The sequence below is a fragment of the Acanthochromis polyacanthus genome, chromosome 22 (genome assembly GCF_021347895.1).
Source record: "Acanthochromis polyacanthus isolate Apoly-LR-REF ecotype Palm Island chromosome 22, KAUST_Apoly_ChrSc, whole genome shotgun sequence".
Taxonomy (NCBI): domain Eukaryota; kingdom Metazoa; phylum Chordata; class Actinopteri; family Pomacentridae; genus Acanthochromis; species Acanthochromis polyacanthus.
This window is the reverse complement of record NC_067134.1, coordinates 8624571-8639638: the sequence shown is the minus strand read 5'-3', so window position 1 is coordinate 8639638 and position 15068 is coordinate 8624571. Positions and strand designations below refer to the sequence as shown.

At 41.4% G+C, this 15068-nt stretch overlaps 1 long non-coding RNA gene across 4 annotated transcripts; it reads left to right on the top strand.

Moving 5' to 3' along the window:
• Positions 1 to 406: 406 nt before the first annotated feature.
• Positions 407 to 8848, top strand: LOC127531776 (uncharacterized). 4 transcript variants are annotated; one of them, XR_007938862.1, is made up of 6 exons: positions 407 to 638; positions 710 to 800; positions 1687 to 1754; positions 4195 to 4263; positions 5127 to 5251; positions 8613 to 8848. It is a non-coding gene; the product is annotated as an uncharacterized LOC127531776 (long non-coding RNA). The 4 variants fall into 4 exon arrangements; XR_007938861.1 differs by having other exon boundaries at positions 5070 to 5251; XR_007938863.1 differs by lacking the exon at positions 4195 to 4263 and having other exon boundaries at positions 5070 to 5251.
• The last annotated feature ends 6220 nt before the right edge of the window (positions 8849 to 15068 follow it).

Sequence of the window (15068 nt, the reverse complement as noted above, 5' to 3'; positions counted from 1 at the left end):
GACTTTGCTTCCAAGAAAGCAAGGAGACAGAAATTGTCATCAGTACCACCAACAGTGTAATAAAAGTTTGCATTTAGAGCTTTAGATTATTGTTTTCTCTTTTCTATTTTCTCAGGTGTTTTTGATATTTAAGTTATAATTCAATTACACAAAGTGATCCTGCTTAGGGCCCCCTGATGTCCAGAGCCGGCCCTGCCATGATGCCATCTCTAGTGCTACTGCTTTTCCATCTGTGGCTTCTCCAGACCAGTGTAATCGATCAAGTTTGAAACGGTGCCGTGGTGTCACAGTAGCGTAACTTACGCACGAAGCATGGAGTCACCAACTGACTGCTGGTTTATTTTTTCTTTCCTGTATTTTTCCCGTATAGTTTTCTAATAAGCCAGTTTAAATTGATATGTTACTGTGGCAGGATGGCCTAGTCCATCTCCACAGCTGTAGTAGATAAAGTGTGCGCAGCTGGGATCATCATCTTGATGCACCTGGTTCACTGGGCGGTGCTACACTGCATTATATCAAGGAGGGCTGCATGTTGTCTACACACGTCCTCTACCTGAAGCTGAAGTGTTTTCAGCAGTGCTGGTTGCCGTGGCGGTCTCGAGGCGCTGGCGGAGTATTTTTGTCTACCTACCTGTCAGGTACGTGCCGACGCAGTCACTGCGTCTCCAAGCGGTGTTTGTGTATCTGATTTGCTCTCTGCTTTTAGCAGACGTCGGCCCATATCCTGGCCGAAAGTTGGGAGCCGGGTGTGTGTGGCTTCGGAGCTGGGCATAACCGAGGCATCGCCTTGAATTTGTGAGGTAGGCTGGCTCATTTGTCAGTTTGACTGTTTGCTGGGCTGCACATGAATTGACTGCTGTTGGCAGGGATCATGCAGGTCCTCTGTGGCTGTCTCCCATGATGCCTGAGGAGCTACGGCGTCATCGATGAGCAGCTCTACATCTGAAGCAAGCTGTTGTTGTTCTGTCTCAGTGTCTCTCGTACCTGTGTGCCCTTCTTCCTGGATTGGAGTGGTGGTTCCTCTGGTGGGATTTCCTGGGGGTATTCCCCCCAGGTGGCGTTGTTGGCAATTTGATAACTAGCCAGAATACCTCAACCCTCGTAGTCTTGCCACATTACCATGATGATTTATGTTTTATTGGAATAAAGACAGGGACAAAATGCGAATCACACACTTATTGTGGTGTGGCCCCCTCTAGTGGATGTGGCTGTAAACAACGGCATAGAGTGTTTATGCCAGCGGCCGGCCCTGCCTGTATCTCTCTGTTTAAGTTCTAATCCCGTGTTCCTGCTTGTTCTTTATAAAAACTTATTTTACTTCCTGCTTCACTTTTTAACATTCTTAATGTTATCTGTTATATATAGTATATTGTTTGAACAAGCCCTGCTTTAGCGTATTAATCACTAGACATGTTGGTCCTATCATTTCTGGGTCTGTTATCCAACTCTAATCTTTATTTTTGAATCTGTTTTCTAATATTTCTGATCACTTCAAGCTGTTGGATTTTGTGTTTTGTGCAGTTTTGGTGCCAGTAATAAAATAAAGTTGTGCTTCCAGGGAAGGATGAGTTTCAGTGAACTTAGAGAAACTAGACACCAATAAACAACCAACAAAACAAGAAAACAAACCAAGCTGCTTTGTGTTTGTTGAGGTTTTGCTCTTTCTCTTTGGATTCTTTTCCTCAGAGAGCCGTAGCACAAGACCCGTCCACTGATGAAGGATCTGAGTTTTCTTTCCATCATCTTCAAAACAGGTGAGTGGTGTGAAAGTTCCTGCTCCAGTTGTTTACCTCCAACAAGACCATGCTTTTATTTTGTAGGAGCATTCTCTGATACGAGGGATTTACAGTGCCTTGTGAAAGTATTCGGCCCCCTTGAACTTTTCAACCTTTCGCCACATTTCAGGCTTCAAACATAAAGATATAAAATTTTAATTTTTTGTCAAAAATCAACAACAATTGGGACACAATCGTGAAGTGGAATGAAATTTATTGGATATTTTATACTTTTTTAACAAATAAAAAACTGAAAAGTGGGGTGTGCAATATTATTGGGCCCCTTTACTTTCAGTGCAGCAAACTCACTCCAGAAGTTCAGTGAGGATCTCTGAATGATCCAATGTTGTCCTAAATGACTGATGATGATAAATAGAATCCACCTGTGTGTAATCAAGTCTCCGTATAAATGCACCTGCTCTGTGATAGTCTCAGGGTTCTGTTTAAAGTGCAGAGAGCATCATGAAGACCAAGGAACACACCAGGTAGGTCCCAGATACTGTTGTGGAGAAGTTTAAAGCCGGATTTGGATACAAAAAGATTTCCCAAGCTTTAAACATCTCAAGGAGCACTGTGCAAGCAATCATATTGAAATGGAAGGAGTATCAGACCACTGCAAATCTACCAAGACCTGGCCGTCCCTCTAAACTTTCACCTCTAACAAGGAGAAGACTGATCAGAGATGCAGCCAAGAGGCCCATGATCACTCTGGATGAACTGCAGAGATCTACAGCTGAGGTGGGAGAGTCTGTCCATAGGACAACAATCAGTCGTACACTGCACAAATCTGGCCTTTATGGAAGAGTGGCAAGAAGAAAGCCATTTCTCAAAGATATCCAAAAAAAGTCTGGTTTGAAGTTTGCCACAAGCCACCTGGGAGACACACCAAACATGTGGAAGAAGGTGCTCTGGTCAGATGAAACCAAAATCCAACTTTTTGGCCACAATGCAAAACGATATGTTTGGCGTAAAAGCAACACAGCTCATCACCCTGAACACACCATCCCCACTGTCAAACATGGTGGTGGCAGCCTCATGGTTTGGGCCTGCTTTTCTTCAGCAGGGACAGGGAAGATGGTTAAAATTGATGGGAAGATGAATGGAGCCAAATACAGGAGCATTCTGGAAGAAAACCTGTTGGAGTCTGCAAAAGACCTGAGACTGGGACGGAGATTTATCTTCCAACAGGACACTGATCCAAAACATAAAGCCAAATCTACAATGGAATGGTTCACAAATAAACGTATCCAGGTGTTAGAATGGCCAAGTCAAAGTCCAGACCTGAATCCAATGGAGAATCTGTGGGCAGAGCTGAAGACTGCTGTTCACAAACGCTCTCCATCCAACCTCACTGAGCTCCAGCTGTTTTGCAAAGAAGAATGGGCAAGAATTTCAGTCTCTCGATGTGCAAAACTGATAGAGACATCCCCCAAGCGACTTGCAGCTGTAACTGCAGCAAAAGGTGGCGCTACAAAGTATTAATGCAAGGGAGCCGAATAATATTGCACGCCCCACTTTTCAGGTTTTTATTTGTTAAAAAAGTTTAAAATATCCAATAAATTTCGTTCCACTTCACGATCGTGTCCCACTTGTTTATTCTTGACAAAAAATTAGAATTTTATATCTTTATGTTTGAAGCCTGAAATGTGGCGAAAGGTTGAAAAGTTCAAGGGGGCCGAATACTTTCACAAGGCACTGTATTATAAAATGTCCTCATGAGTGTAAAAATCAGGAGGTTTTGTTTGACGTAGAGGTTTTTAGAGGAGATGTCTGTATTTATCACATCCTAAAGCAAAAATAGTGAGAAGATCTGGAGATCAAATCAATTCTCAGGCTCTTTAGGGAGAAAATGTTGCATAAATCAGGCTGTGAATAATTTCTGAACAAACATTTCTGTAAAATCCTTCAGAATATAGGCAGGAATCAGAATGGACAGTGTGATGTATGGAAGTAGTGTGGAGAGAAGATTCCTGTTTTTATTGGAAACCCCAGAAATGATGAGAATCAGAATGAAACTTCCCCAGTTGCTTGCACACATCAGGACCATTATTTCTCCTGTTTTCTTTAGTTTCACTCCATAAACCCTCCAACAGACAAAGTGTTGAAACATTAAACACCTAAACGTTGATTGAAGATGATTCATTTTTACGAGTTTGAAAGAAAGGAAGCAGAACAGCCCAAAACCTCCAGAAATATACAAACCTCTTGATCAGGTTGGGTCAGGAGTTTGAGGACAGATTCACAGACTTTGTGATGATTTCTTTAAGTTTGTGGATGCAAAGACGTTCCCTAAGATCTGCACAGAAACCATGCTGTTTGGCTCAACATATCTTTGTGAATCTGGATTTTCTGACATGAACTTTATCAAGTCAAAGTTATGAATTTGTCTCACTGATGCCCACCTGGATGACTGCATCAGAGTGAACCTCTCGGGGCCAAAATACAAGCCTGTAGTCGACAGCATGCAGTGTCAAACATCTCATTAAAGGTAAGCATATAATAATGAGCTAAATATGTACACGGAAAAAAAACAATAAGGGGACTAGAATTAGCTTGCAACGTGTTTTATTGCTTGAAAGTAGCTCTCATCCTAAAAAAAGTTGGAGACCCTTGTACTAAAGAGACAGGAGCTAAAACAGAACATTTCAGACATTTAATGTGTTTAAATATTATAGGATGTAAACTTATTGTCGTAGAGACAAAAATAAAACTCTGAACCCAAACATGAGCAGAATATGGACTCTTTAGTCAGTCAGAAGAACAGAATGCAGCCTCTGTTCTTAGCAACTACAGTGGAAGATTTTATTAACATTTCATGTCCTAAAGACCATTCAAAGTAAAGATGTTCTTTTACCATCAGCTTTTTATTAGCATTGTTTGCAAAAAATATCAGCTTAAGAATCCTACAATCTCCAACATATTCAAGCATGGAAAAAGTAAACGGATGTCAACGGTCTGCAGTGACTATAGAGCTAATATTCCCTTTGTTTTGGCACAATTACCTGCAGATTTCTGTCCAAACGGGATATTTATTTCACCCCAAAGAGGCAAAACCATCTAGAAGACAGAAGTAGGATTAAAAGTCCTCCAGTCTGAAAAAGCCCAAATACAGCTTATTAATGTTCATTCTAAAACAGTCACTGCACCACCAGTGTTAATGTAGAAAAATGATTGTAAAAATACATTTTGGAGAAGAAAATAAAGGTTTTAGCAGTATCTCTGTCAGGATGAGGTGTCTAATCTCCACTCATATCTTTGTGTTGTTTCTCTGGGTTTCATTCCTGTCTCATGCAGCAGTGATCCGTCTCCATCTGGTGGCAGAAATTAAAACTCCAATTCTCGTCTTCTTAGATTGAACCTCTTCATCTTGGCTAAATCCAGAGACTGACTTCCTGCAGACACACCTGCTGGGTTGGATTACAGTGATAAAATCAGTTTCAGAGTCAAAGACTTACAGCAGAGTTTGTCATTTAAAGGTAATGTGAGAGTGTACACAGGTCAGCTCTTACAGGAGGTAAACATCTCAACCCCACACTTTCTTGGTCTCGTGCAGTTTTTTGAAAAGGAATGGATCGATGTCACGAAGAACAGCTTTCAAAAGTAAACTAGCTCCCTTTTGTTGAACTCCTTCGATGAGCTTCCGTGCTTTATCTCCTGCAATCTGTGCTCTGATGACGTTCATCTCTTGTGCATTGAAAACCTTCTGCTGATAGAGTCTGTCCAGGATCTGGTTGACATTAACTTCTGACAATCCATCAATCAGCTGTGTCCAAACTAGCTGCAGCCAGTCCTGTGGTTGGACTCTCTGCTCTGTGTCCCCTCTTGCATCTGGAAGAAAAATATGTTTAATCACAAACTAGCATTTCTACAGCAGCATTGTTCTGCTTTGGTTTGCTTCAGCATCCAGATGAGCTCTGTCCTGTTCCCTGTCCTTCTTTTACCACGGCATCAAACAGAAGTCATGTTCTTTGGCTTCATGATAGCTCCCCCTACATTTGTGACCATCTACATATGAGGACCACCTTTAGATTTTATACAGTGAAGTCAGCGTTGTCATGGCAGAGTGGGAGGAGCCACAGACTGAACAGCAGCCCACATAGAGGTCAGTTTATGACAGGGACACGCCCTCCTGCTGCTGTCCATCAAACTAACAGGGACACGCATTTTCAGTCAGCTGAGACAAGAAGTTTTGTCTGTTTTTCTGAAGTTTCCACAGGGACAGTTTCTTTCTTATAAGACCAGCGTTAGATATTACAGAATTTATGACTACGCTGCAATAGTGCACATGCTCAGAACAGATAGATAACCAACTGTGCATGTCTAGAACAGTCCCACACTGACTCCAGCTGACTATGAAGTAATACAATAGCACCAACCATGTGTAATGTCTGCAGCTGACTGTGTGCACATTAAAACTATTAACAACACACTGAAACAAACTGGTAGGAGTTTTGAATGGAAAGGAAGGGATTACAGGGGGTCCTCCACTTAAGTCGGGTTACTTTCCTCTGAATTTACAAAGTCGATTTTTGTCGTAAGTCATAACTCTGGTGAATATGTAAACAAAGCCATTAGGCGCATCACGATATTGATCAGTTCTTCGGAAAAGTCATGAATGCCAACAACTTTCATGCATGTAAAATGACTGCATGTTTCAGTCATTTTACAAGAAGATAACAGAATATTGTAACAAACTGATACTGATGGTGAGGTTTCACTGTTTATTGTTCAGGTCCAGATTTACCTAATGTCAGCGAATGTACCATGTTTAGTTGGCTCACCTCTGATTGGCTCAGAGTCAGCAGTTGAGAGCGCTGGGAACGGTGGCTAATTCTGGAGCTAAGTTATGGAGTTTTTGTAGTTATTCTGGTGTTGGCTATGGCCCACAGTAGCCTGTGTGAAGGTTCAATAAACCACCAGAGAACCAGATGAAGTCTCACTCATTCATCACAGAGGGTCGCTACAACATGTTGACCTGTTTACAACTTGACTGATGTTGGTCTGTGTTTCCCAGTGTTTTATTCTATCTAATTTCACTTCCTTGGAGACGGCTTTCCTTTTCTTGGAAGCATCATAAGAGTCTGACTTATGCTTGAGGACCATAATGAAAGATAAAAAGTTAGTGAATGGAGCACAATCCAAGGTAGTGTACAACCGGAGAATGGAAACAAAGCCGTCTTATAGTGCCACGTGATGACTTATTCGTCTGCTCTGCTCGTCAACTAGTTCCATGTAACGATGAAACACTGTATGTTTACATAAGGACTGTCCTGTAACCTGTTCCAACGTAACAACAAAATGCTGTAGATCGATGATGTCATAAACTGAGGACCGCCTGTAAAAGTGATATCAGTTGACCTTCAACAAAATATCCCTGTAGCAGAATAAGTTGTTTCTGCTGCTGCAGGAGGGTGAAGCCTTTACCTTTCAGATGAACATCACGTTTCCAGACTTTTGTCTCCCTGTGGTCTTGGACTGCTAAAGTCACTACATCCGGATTTGTTTCCAGGAAAACCTCAAATGTTGGGTGAAATGGGGTCCAAAATCTGGGTCAAAGTTTTCGCACTGAAAACCAACACAAACACATCACTATGACAGCAGAAATAAAGGTTTATCCACTCCTTTCTGACTGTGAATCAGCTTTCAGTCTAATTTTCCTTATGACCATGTCAGATTTCACTTACCTCGGGCTGTATTTTCAAACCCTCCTGTTCACAGCGGAGACTGTAACTCTGACCACTGATGAAAGAACACTTAGCTGAGGTCTCAATGTATTCTGCATTTTTTTTTTGGCAGAAACCTTCAAGAGAAGAACACAATGCTTCCTAATAATATTGCCTAAAGGAAGCATGTATAATGTGAAAAGTATCGGTCCTAAGACAGAACCCTGAGGAACTCCATGATTAACTTTAGTATGCTCAGAAGAGTTATTGTTGACATGCACAAACTGGAACCTATCTGATAAGTAGGATTTAAACCAGTCCAGTGCTGTCCCTTTAATGCCAATTGAATGTTCTAGACGCTGTAATAAAATTTTGTGGTCGATTGTGTCAAACGCTGCACTAAGATCTAACAAAACTAGTATAGAGACTAGTCCATTATCTGATGCTATGAGAAGGTCATTAGTAACTTTCACTAGAGCTGTTTCTGTGCTATGATGCACTCTGAAGCCTGACTGAAACATTTCAAACAAATTATTCCTTTGTAAGTGTTCACATAATTGATTTGCAACTGTTCTTTCCAGAATTTTAGAGAGAAATGGTAGGTTGGATATCGGTCTATAGTTAGCTAACACATCTGGATCTAAAGTGGGCTTTTTAAGCAAAGGTTTGATGACAGCAACCTTAAAAGCCTGTGGTACTTAGCCTGTTACTAGAGAGAGATTAATCAGATCTAACATTGAAGAATTAATTAAAGGTAAAATCTCCTTGAAGAGTCTAGTTGGGATAGGATCTAAAAGACATGTTGATGGTTTGGATGTAGAAACTAGAATCAGAACCAAACATAAAAAATATATTTGTGATTTCTGCATTACCAACTAAACATGTTGGGTTTCTATGACAACACTATGCAAACAGTATGAGAAACTGTATCTTCACGGTTTTGTTCAGTGGCTTTAGTGACATAAAGCTCATCTGACTGCACACAAGATGAAAGATCATTTTTATTTATTGCATTAATGCAGTTACTATAATATTTACCTCGGCATTCCTTATTATTGTTGGAAATTCTACAATACAGATTTGCCCATTGTCAAACATTCTGTTGCTGCCAGCACATAAAAGGACTGAAAACATGGATAGAAACCATGATAATATTTAATGCTTTTATATACAGGAAAGTCTTGATGGATCACACTGGAGGAGGAGAAGGAGGAGGATGAAGAGGAGGAGGAAGAGGAAAAGGAGGACCTCGTTCACAGTGACGACCACGCCTGAATCCTGCTGTTCATGAATTTTGTTATTTTGCAATAAAGCATACTGTTCAAAATCCTGTTTTTATTTTCTTTGTTACTGATGGAATATGAACTGAACTATCTTTTATTTGTAGGAAGTAAAGAAGAGCAAATGAAATGTGTATCATGTCTTTATTTGCTGTGGTGGTGATGATGGTGACTTAAACTCTAAAGTGATTATTGCATACGGTGTCTCTGACTGCTCTGCTGTCCTGGATAGCTGCAGGTGGATGGGCTCATCATCTGGGTCTTCAGTTTGTAGGGCAGGCTGTTGCTCTCCTCTAATAGTGGTAATATTATGAAGAACAACACATGCCACAGTAATATCACAGGCCCTCTCAGGGGTCACCCTGAGGAGACGTAGGCTCTGGAAACGGGCTTTCAGCAAGCCTATGGTCATCTCCACCCGGGCTCTGGTCCTGCAGTGAGTCCGGTTGAAGTTCTGTTGGGGGCCTGGTTCAGGGTCAGGGTATGAGGTCATCAGCCTGGGTTGTCATGGTAACCCCTGTCACCCAGCAGAAGGCCATCAAACTCTCCTGTAATGTATAGTGGATACATCAGAGCATATTAAAGGAGAGAGACAAGAGAATTCTATTGTGAAAATCTTTATGCTGCTGACCACGCTGCAGTCTGTTGCTCAGGTTAGACTCTCCATAAATCCTGGAGTCATGAACAGACCCAGACCACGTGGCCTCCACATTAGAAATGATGTATGCAGCATCACATCTGATCTGGACAGTGCAGAGAATCTGCTGGATGTGAGAGCATGACTGGTTGGTAATGTAAATGTAAGGACGGATTAGGTTGTTTATGTAGATTATGGACTTGAAACGATTACGAAACGGTACCGCTCAAACAGATAATTGTCCGGAAATGCGAGAACATTTATGCGCGGTCTGATAACAATCTACCGAAGAATATTTAATTATCTGTGCAGTAATGCTGCTCCTTTATCCACTGGATCGTTAATAAAAGCTGTTCTACGCCAAAACTCGCTCGCTTACTGACTGAATGAATGAGGAAATGAAACAGCGTGTGTGGCTGAAAGAGGGCGGAGACGGAGAGAAACTGGAGGTTTTCTCAGATAAACCTGCTGGCGAGCAGGTTCAAGTCATAGTCTGTTACTGCGGTAACTGACCGAGAGTTGAAGTTACCCCTCTTTGTGAAACAGGCTCGAGTTACCCCGCATTCCCTGGTTAGAGTTACCTCGCTTCGTGAAACGGAAAACTCTGAGTTTCCCTCATTTCAGGGTTAACAAACTCAGAGTGTTCACTAAACTGGCTTCGTGAAACAGGCCCCAGGTGTTTGTCATCAGTAATCAGTGGATCATGTGCTAATCAGTAAAGACAGCCTTCAGTGGTGTTCTGATGCAGGACCGTCTTCGTCCCTCCATGCTGACTTCTGCCTGCTTGTGCTTTCCTCATTCCTCCGGTCCGTTGCTCTGTTTCCTGGTCCTCTGTTCCTCTGTGGGTTCTGCTGGATCCAGAGGATTCTACCGTACTTCCCATGGTTGTGTCCACATGTTGGAATGAGAGGTTCCCTGTGTAGAACCAAGAGGAGTCTCCTTCCCCGTGTGGACGTTCCCCCTCCTACAGTCAGTAAGGTTCTCCAGCCATAGTGACACCAGACGGAGGTTCTGCTTTTCCATTCTATGACCTGTTCCATCAGCTCCCTACCTTCAGGCTTTAATAGCTTAGAGTTTTTGGTTTCTGTGCAGTTACTGGTTGATCAGATTTCTGCTTAGTTTAGGTTTCCATAGTTCTGTTGTTTTCCTGCCTTGGTCTTACCAACAGCAGGTTAACTGTAGTTCTGAGTTTAGTCTTGGTTATTCCTCCTCCTGCCTCTAGAGGCTCCTAGGTTCACTTTTCTTGAGGATTAGCCCGGTTCAGATAGTTGGTTCTGGTTCCAGTTCTTGTATTTTCCCTGAGTTGTGAATCAAAGCTTTCTAAATGGTAATTCTTTCTCCTCTGATTTGCTGCTATTGAGCCTCCAGCATCTGCCGTAACAGAAATATTCTGTTGTGTAAAGTATATTGATCCATGAGGAGCAGCTGGACCAGAGACTTTCTGTCTGACCTCTGCACGCCTTCATTGATACCATTTACTGCCTTCATTTGGTGTCTTAATTAGTGTAACTGTAATCTTTCACAGTGTTTAAATGAGCAGAAAATGTTGGTGTTTTAGGAATGTCCATTTACCTTCTAGCAGGTCAAAATAGTTCATTTTAAAATGATTTAGTAAAAACCCCAGCAGTGTCTCCAGGTCAAATCCAGCATTTAAAGGCTTTAATCCTGACCATTAATGGATGTTTAGTGGTGAAAGTGGAGGAATAAAATAATGGAGAATCTTTTTCTTAGAGTAAAGTTAAAAATCTCTTCTTGTAGTGTTTTCCTTCCTGGAACATTCAGTCTTTAAGGGACTCTGTGGAACTTTTTCAACATAAATACTTTAGTTCTAAATGTGCTGCAAAAACACTGAAACAGAAGAAACACAAACCTTCAGTAAGTTCACTCTGATGTTCTGTAAACTAATGAAACTCCATCCAACCATCAAAGGGGTCCTGCTGATCAGACCTTCAGCTTTTTACTTCCAAGTATCGTCTGTTCAGGCCTTAACTTTCCAATCTCATTGTGGTTGAAATGAATGAATGAACGCTGAAACCTTGTCAGAAGGCGTCTTATTGTCTTTGTTCCAGTGCTCAGTCCTTGAGGTGACCATCTAAACTCTTTAGTTTGGTATCTTGGTGTTCTCTGATCCTCTCTTTGGGACCATTCCAGGTTCATTACTGTTCACTATCATGGATTTGGATCAACAGCTGCACTATGGACCCACGCCATTTTTACTGTGGATTCTATCACATCTAGAAGCTCAGAGCCATCAGAGCCGCTTCACTCATTCATGACCTGAGACGTGTTAATGATGTACAGATACTTTATTGCTGAGAGCTGCTCTTATTTCAGGCCTTGAACATTGGACTGTTTTATCACAGGGTTCTGTCACCAACACAAGATCACAGGTTGAGGTTTTACAATCAACCATAAACCTCTAAAAGTGAACTCAGAATGTGAGTTTACAAGGTTCCTATTGGCTGAATCCTTCCAGACAGTCTCTGTCTGATCCATGCTGCTCTTCTTTAGAATAAACTTATTATGAAGTAAGTCAGTGTCAGCGGACGTTTCTTCTTCACCTGCACATCATGGATGTCTGACAAACTAAATATTCTACACAACTTGATAAACGAGCCAAATCCAATCAGATTCAGTCTCTAAAAGCAGCTGCTGATAACATCTGGACATTATTAATGTTCCACAATCACCAGAAACATGATGAGCACTTTGATCTGTTCCAACAAAACATCTGTGAGATGTGGAACAACAACTTTATTACTGACAAACAATCCTTCAGAGGATGGAAACAATGAAATATCAGATCAGGAGCTGTAGTTTGATCAGCAGGAGCCAGTTGATGGTTGGACAGAGTGTCATTTTTCTACACAGCATCAGAGTGAAGTTGTTGGATTTTCTTCCCAATAAAAGTGGTTGAGATGATGATGTGATCAGCTCCTTCATCAACATGTGAATGTGTAGAAATAAAGGCCAGAGTGAGGCTGTGGTCAGAGAGGAGGAGCTTTCTTAGTCCTCAGCTGTTTCCAGGAAGCTGCTGCAGCTTCATCATGTCTCATATTAACGTCATCTAACGGTGCAGCAGCTGATCTTTGCTCTTTGTGTCTCAGAGTGACGGCAGCCTGCAGACACAGAGGAGGATTTTCTCTCAGACCTGGTCCACACAGCAGAGAGCTGCAGAGGAAGAAGCTGAGTGAGTGGAACTTTGCTTCTCTTTGATTCAGACACAAAAGACAGAATAGAAATCAGCTGATCACAAGAGTCTGTGTGAAAGGACAGAAACAGACTGAAAACACTGATAAAGAGTCAAAGAGCAGAAAGAAATCCAAGAGAACAGCTTTGATTACTGTCAGGAGAAATGTGGGGAGAAGAATCCTCACAGAAGTTTGTTTGGTTGAAAAGTTGAAGAATGAAAAGTATGTGGAGTCCATGAGAGACATTTAGTGCAGTAATGATGTGTTTAGTAGCAGTCAGTGTTTGGTCTGGACTCTGAACAGGCTCAGTATAAAACTATAAAACCTGATATGAGGCTCTGATCCTGGACCACATAGAAAATCATTAACCTGAAGGACATTCTGATACACACAGTACATGTGTCCTACTACACACAGAGTACATGAATAATGAGTATTTTCATGACATTTTAACACATGCATACAGTTTGTGTGTATATTTATTCTGCAGTATAATAGTACAGTATTCTGAATACGTGTACTCTGCATGTAGTAGTACTATTCCATCATTAAACTGCACTATTACCCGTGTGTAACGGTACTGTCCACATTAATGTCCTTTATTTCCTCTATTTTATTTTCTCCGTGGTGTCCCGACCACTTCATGGTGTTTTTGGTCCGTTTCAGGCCATCACTGCCCCCCCACCACACCAGCTTTCATACAATCAGCTGATCAATGATCACATCTATGCCAAGGAGATGTGTTGGACTGGGAGGAAAATGGTCTCACCAGATCCTGACTTAGATCCTGACCATATTAAGATTGAATTACAGCTCTGAGATCAGAAAACACAAAATCTATGAGGAAAGTGATGCTATTTGTTGATATAAAGAAACCTAAGAACTGTGTGGCTGATAATTAATCTTTGTTTACATTTTGATAAAGTAAAATATTTATTTATTGTCAGTTTGGACAAAAGAGACAAATATTAACATTTAACAGGTGAGAGGGAAGTGAACAAGTGAAGGAGTGGTTTGAGATTTTCAGTGAACCAAACAACTACAACAGTTTAATTTTAGACAAAATAAAGTGAAGATTTGGAGCAAACACTTGAATTTTTTGGAAGCTTCCTGATAGAAACATGTTCAGGTTGTTAAAGGAAAATGTAAGAAGCTGTTGAATGTGATGAGTTTGGACAGAAGTGAAAATTTGTATTAGATCATTAGTATTTGATGCAGCACAGACATGATCCAACAAGAGGGGTTCAGTCTCAGACTGATGTTTGCAGAGGTGATCGATTCACTCCATATGAACGTCAGAAGTGTTCAACTGGTGTTTGTTAGAGTGCCTATATAATGAGAGTGGCAACATGAGGGGTCCAAAAAATTTTGGTCACGTGATCTATAGGAGCCATTTTGTTTCCAATTCATGAACGCCGGTTATGCCTGTTAATGTTGTTTACAACGCAGAGAGTAATTCTAGGTCTTTTTTGGCTTCATAAATACCTGAAAAATGACGGGCTGTTGTGCCTTTGGGTGCACAAATCGATCGGAGAAGGGATTCCACGTTTAGATTTCCCAGGAGTAGTGAAAGAATGAAACTTTGGGAAAATAAAGTCCGGAGAGTGGGATGGAAACTGATTTCATCATGATTTTTGTGCCAGGTTAGTCCCATGTATGTACTTTCATGTTATGATGTATGGGTGAATGACAGATAGAAAAGTTTGATGTGATTTTAGGCAGTTGTGGTTATTTTGACTTTGACCATTTTCATGCATGGAGATGCATGAAATACGGCCGCTGAAGTTTAACGGGGTAACCCGTTAAACTTCAGCGGCCCATCTGAGCTTCGACAACAGCCTCCCTGTTCATTCACATGATTTCCAATTCAACAAACAGCTGACAGTTTTCTGTTTCCTATTTTCTGTTTTCCGTCCAACCTGCAGTCACTTATCAGCCTCATATGACCCGAACAGGCTCCGTGTTGTTCACCTGTTTCTGGGCTGTTAGCCGCCGTTAGCATGAGGATGCTGTTAGCCATATGCTTACAGCTGCAGCACCGTACAGGCGGACGGGAAAACGTATTTTACTAAATTGACCGAAGCTGCAAGCTCGATGATAGAAACATTATACACCCATGGAAAGCTTAGATTCTCATGAATCCGCCGGTATAAACCACTTTCAGATGTGATTACCACAGCGGGTAATATAAACACATTTGTCCAACAAACAGCAAATAACGTAAACAGCACAACTCACCTTTGAAGGCTCAAAACTAGTCACAGATGAAAATATTCCACAAAACGGCCATAATCCAAACCTTGGACATCCAGACAAAACAAGCCAGTAAATTATTTTGTCCAAAACATGTCTTGAAATCAGTAAACAATCCATAGTTTTCGTGAATGTGCACCTCGCGCTGCGCGTCCCATATTGAGTGAATGGAAACAAAATGGCGTCAAATCTCCAGTTGTCGCCACTCTCATTATACAGGCACTCTAGTGTTTGTGGACCAACGGTGCCATCTGGTGGACATTACAGGA